Below are 5,919 nucleotides of genomic sequence, written 5' to 3' on the forward strand. Positions count from 1 at the left end.
GAACGAAATTATATTCAAACTACAAATCAAGAGAAGACTACTCTTTAGTAAAGACAAGGATATTCAGGCGACTCTTTACAACTTCCCACAATAATGCATATTTTCCTGAACTTAACTTACTATCATTACTAAACTATTGCTATAATTAATAAACAACTACAAGACTTCATGAATCCACAAATTTATTGTTAATCAACCTTTGTGTGCTTACAGAAACAGGACGAGAGAGAAAGGAGAGAAACGTATTATCATCGTAATCTCATCCTAAGACGCCGTGACCCGAGTCCTCCATATTATTAAAACCATCGTCAAAGTGTGTACGGTATAGAAGAGAGCATTTCAAATTAACAAATGAAAACCATCAAAAACTTATCAAACAAAATTATATTATTTTGTTAACATGTGCCGATTGATAAACTATTCACGGTTTGTATGAAAGATAAGGCTTTTCAACAAGTAAAGAAAAAAACATAAAATGTAGGATAATCATTGAGGTATCTTACAAAAGGAAAAACATAATTATAGGCCTATATAATATAAAAATGATTACCTATAAAACATAATTGTGATTTGTTTTATTTGTTATTTGAAAAATATTTATTTAGGATATCGTATTGAATATACAACATAAAAAAGGCCTTGAAACGAAATACATTTTTTCCCAATAAAGTCCTTACTATTTACAAACACTGAATTACTATATAGAATTAGACGGAAAAAAAATAAGATACTGTAATAAATCAAGTGATGTACAGGTACTAGAATGTCGAGACTTAAGAGCTTTAAATAACCTGGTTTAAAACATCTGTTGTTTATAGTTTATAATTAATTTTGAAAGCAGTTATAGAGTGATTCTTGAAACTAAACTTGCTCATGAAATTTTAAATGATTGTAACGTTCTGCTAATTTGGGCTTTGAGAGGAACAATATTTAAAGCAGTAGCAGGGATTTATATTTATTGATTTGATTGTACTGATTGGGGATACATAAATGAATGTGGCTCATTACAAAAAAAAAATGGGAAAAATCTACCGGTACATTCCAAATTCTTCTAATACTATTGCCTGTAACAGGTGACCAAGATGCAGTGTCTGTGATTATTTCTTTTCAACTATTTTATAGGTTCATCAAGGCAGGTGACTGTTTTATGCAAGTCATAGAGCTATAATTAATCTTGTTAAGCCATCATCAAAGTGTGCGAATTATACCATAATTATATTGGAGAAACGAAACGGAGAACGGTAAATCGATTTAAAAAAAAATTATACTCTATAAAACCGTTTGTAAAATGTTATCATGGGCCTAAAATCATTTGATTTAGTTATGTTTTTTTTAAATTGTAGTTAGAGGTGCTTTTCAGTTTTTTAGTGTACATATTAATGCAGCTTTCAATTCTAGGAATTTGTACTTTGTAGGCCTATTGTTCCCTTTGCCTAAAAATTAACTTTCTCGATTGATATTCGTTCATTCTTTATTTGTACTGAAAAAAACTACAATCATACAAGGTATACATAGAAATATACAAGAAATAACCACGAGTCGAGTCATGATAAACCCAAAAGCCACAAGAACATAGGCTTCTTTCCGTTCGGGTCCATTAAATATGAATAGAAGAAAACCAAGTTTACAACATAAACAATTATGGGAAAATTTAAAAGCAATGTGCTTTTTTTTTTAAATTTTTATTTGAACTTTATTTACTTTATGCCTGAGTGATTAATCCACAACGATGCTAGTTTTGATGAGAATGATTAACAATTGCATGTTGTGTTTAAGTGGCGTAAGTTCATTTCAAGTGTTTTCATCTACTCGACGGTTATCGTATTAAACTATCTCTCAAGCAATTCTCTTGCTAACGTTATACATTGCCTTCATCCCTTATATTCAAAATGCGAAGATGAATATTCAATGTATCCGGATATTGATCAGAAAGTCACAGATTGCAATGTACGAGCAGGCAACCATAAGCCTTTCAATTTTGTTTAATTCCAGTTTCCAACATTTCATTTGTCATTTTGCAAAACTAAGAGCAATATCGATTTCAATGTAATTAAACGCAAAATGCAATTAACGATGGCCTTTGAACAAAGCTAACGTGCCTATGGAATTCATACAGTCGGTTACGTAACCGCAGAACGTAGCCCGCATATTTTTAATTTACTGTGTTGCCAGTTATTCATGTTATATCAAAACAACACTGAACACTGAACGCTTTTCCGCCACCAACTCATTCGCTGGATATTGGGTGCGTTAGTTAATACACTAATAATTATGTAGCGGATACAACTCTTTTGTGCAGCAAGGGCGCCAGCCTGCAAATACGCTTCTTTATAGATTCGTTCTGTTTGCAATTTACATATAAGAATTTATAGGATTTGGACATCATTTTATTTCAAGGGTAGCTGAAATGAATATTTACTTGGTAAAACATGCGAACTCTAATAACAATGTGCGATGAATTATTCCTTGGGTTTTTAATAATAACTCCTACACTTTATGTAACTCTTATTGACCAACAACTTAATGGTCAGAATGTATTCATACAAAAGACTAATTACTAAACTAAATTTGTAATACGTAAACAGAAATAATTCTCCAATACTTAAAGAGGAAACTCTATGCCTATTTCTTCTCCACTGACCAAACTTTATCTTGTTTAACTTTTGGTGGAAATAACTACAACTAGACCTAAATAATATATTATTTGTTTGTAGAGCAGCAGCCGTGAAAAGAATACTCAAAATATATTATCTGTCGAGTAAACCAAAATAGTTAAAATGTATCTGTTACGGAACATGAATAGGCCTAAGATCTATTTTGCAAAGAATTTTAGACCGATGCTAGAATCTCTTTTAGTTCAGTATGCGTTAGAATAATTAATAAACTTTTAAAAACAACAATGATGAGCCTAGTTCCATCCAGATTAATGTGACTCAAGTTCGCACATTAGGATTTTGCACGTTCCATGTATTTAAAAGAAAAGAACTGACTTTATGGTTAAGAAACTGGGTTCGATTATGCGGATTAATCACAAACAGCAGTTTTCAATGAGCATAGACCATTGTGTATATATAAGCAATAGAACCTTTGAGAACCTATTGGCTCAACATGGCTTAATTATGATCCATGTCGCTGTACACGCGAAAGACTTTCAATAGTTTTAGCTCATACAGATGCATGCGCAAATTCTAGTAGTCCTATTATTCTAAAGGGCAGCTTGCGTACAAACAATACATGTACATGAAAGTCCTGGATAATTGTATAGCAAATCAATCAAGATTTTAAAAGTCGAATCAAAAGAAATTAAAATTTGTTTCAATATTCAGGACTTGTGCCGCGTCTCCAGGAGTGTTAAACGTGTGTGCTTATGGGACATACGCGTACGCATGGGTCTGCCGCGCCTATTGGATAACACTTTCTGAATGTTCAGTTGTTAATTTGGATTGGTACTCTAAAAGATCCATTTCCATTGAAATCTTGCAACTTTTTTCTACTTAATTTTAAATTGTTGTTTTTTTACATTTGATATTCAAATTGACTCCATGAGAGCTAATATTATGACGTATGATAATAATACGCAGATCTTTATATTCGTTAATATAAATTATATAAATGCTCTGAAACATGTGTGCCTCATGTATGTTCTGTAGGCCTATGTAGGGAACCCAATAGAGTTTGCGATAGACATCAAATAACATGGTTGACTTGTTTCGGAATTTAAAAATAACTCATTTTTACGAATATACAGAAATATCAGCCCATGACATAATCATAATTATGCTGTTTTGACATTTTTCATAAAATAAATGTAATTAGTCTAAAAACATGTAGGTCTAAGTATAAACCACAAAAGGTCGAGTCTCGAGTCCTGGTTGGGGCAACATGAATAACTATAACTAAACTGTAGTAAGGTATAGAATAGTGTGAGATAGTTAATTAACAAAGGATGACTCGAGAGCAAAAGTCAAGTAGGCTTGACCAAACCACCAGTTATATCAATCCAAATTAATAATATATATTATCACATGTAAAATATAACATATATAATATATACACAAACAAAATAATATTATTATCTATTTTCTTAAGAGAAACACCCAAAACGTCAGAATGCTATCAATAAATAATAATGAAACGAAGGAACATGAATCCAAATAAGAAATAAAATTTCACCAAGATTTAAACACAAAATCTGAGATATCTATACTTCTATAGTTGTCTTAGACAAAATGTATACTTATTACCACCATACAATGAATTTTTTTATTTTAACCTGGCTGAAATACGTTTGATTACGGTACTGCCAAACATATAGGCCTAGAGCTAAAATCGATTCCAAGAATCATAACATTATATACAGAAGATTATTCCTTGCATTGGTAACTTACCTTGATTGCGCATTTTCTTATGGAACTATTCTCTACTTTAAGACAGAAATCCTTATCTGTAAATGGATCTTTGAATAGTGATTTTGAACTATAATGAAGTCGTTAGCGCGTGTGATCGGATTTAGAAAAAAAGTCCCTTTCATCTTATATAATTAACTGGTCTGCTGGGATCAATGTATTGTGATAAGAGGATCTTCATCCAGCCAGTTACATCGAAAAAGCACAGTTCATATATATTGTTCATTATTATTATTACTATTATTATTATTATTATTATTATTATTATTATTATTATTATTATTATTATTATTATTATTATTATTATTATTATTATTATTATACCTTAATTGTTTTACTTTATTGGGAAATATACATAACTATTCTACCAGATCAAGTTCTACTGGTAATTTACTTTTACCAAAGGCTAAAACTGAATCTGGTAGAGGAAGATTTTTATTTAGGGGTGCTGTTGTTTGAAACTCTAAGGACTAGGAATTTTATCTATATATATATATATTTATATTACATTTTTATTGGTATTTTTAACTTTTTATTGTTAGGAGAGTTTGTCGTATTTTCTAATATTTTATCTGTGTTGTATACTGGGCACTCTGGAAGAACAGTCTTTTTTACTGAAGAGTTTACCCATTATAAAGAACAAAATTAAATAAATAAATAAAAACAATTATTATTATTATACATAGGCATATAGGCATATATATATATATATATATATATGTATGTATGTATGTCTAAATATATGTATTACACGTCTATGTCTAATATTTAGTTAGTTCACTGCACTTTTCGAATCGAAATGACAATAAATGGAGATTTAACCACAGTGAGAGGAAGAGTAAGCTAAATTGTACGCTTAGACCAATGGCCGACACCTGTATTTCCTGTTAAACCTTGGAGAAAGCAGCAGGCTCCTTCGATCACTTGAGTTTGACAATTTGACTTTGCGGAGTTAAACACTACTTAGACCTAGATGCTGGTCATGAATAGGATAACTAGTTATATAGAACCAGGCACCTAAATCCAAAGAGGCATTCTGTATCTTAGTATCTCAGTCGCACTAAGATAATAGATGAATCAGTGTGTTAATGATACTTCAAGGGCTTGATTGGCGGAAATTAGTCTTCAAAAGTTGAGTGGACATTACCGACAATAGACTATTGTGCATAGAGTACAATGATATGTTTTCAAGAGATGGGGTACCAGTCAAAATAGGGGTACTTAAAAAATACCATGTGTTTTTTGCCTTTGAGGAAACCCAGATGGTTGGTAGAAGACGATTCATTGTCGTCGTGCAGGTTGATGAATTACACTTTTTTTAATAGGACTAAATCTAAGACTAACGGGTAGTTTGCTATTTATGTTAAAGGTGATCGATATTTTTCTGCCAGTAAATAATTTGTAATATAGTACATACTGTAATCTAATCACTAATTAGTTTAATTACTTCTTTATCTTTAAAACGGTAAAATGACCCCGGTAAAAATGGCATCAAGTAAAGATGTAAGTAGGG

This window comes from Anneissia japonica, unplaced genomic scaffold (genome assembly GCF_011630105.1).
Source record: "Anneissia japonica isolate Jap-2015-1 unplaced genomic scaffold, ASM1163010v1 scaffold284975_len822289_cov185, whole genome shotgun sequence".
Taxonomy (NCBI): domain Eukaryota; kingdom Metazoa; phylum Echinodermata; class Crinoidea; order Comatulida; family Comatulidae; genus Anneissia; species Anneissia japonica.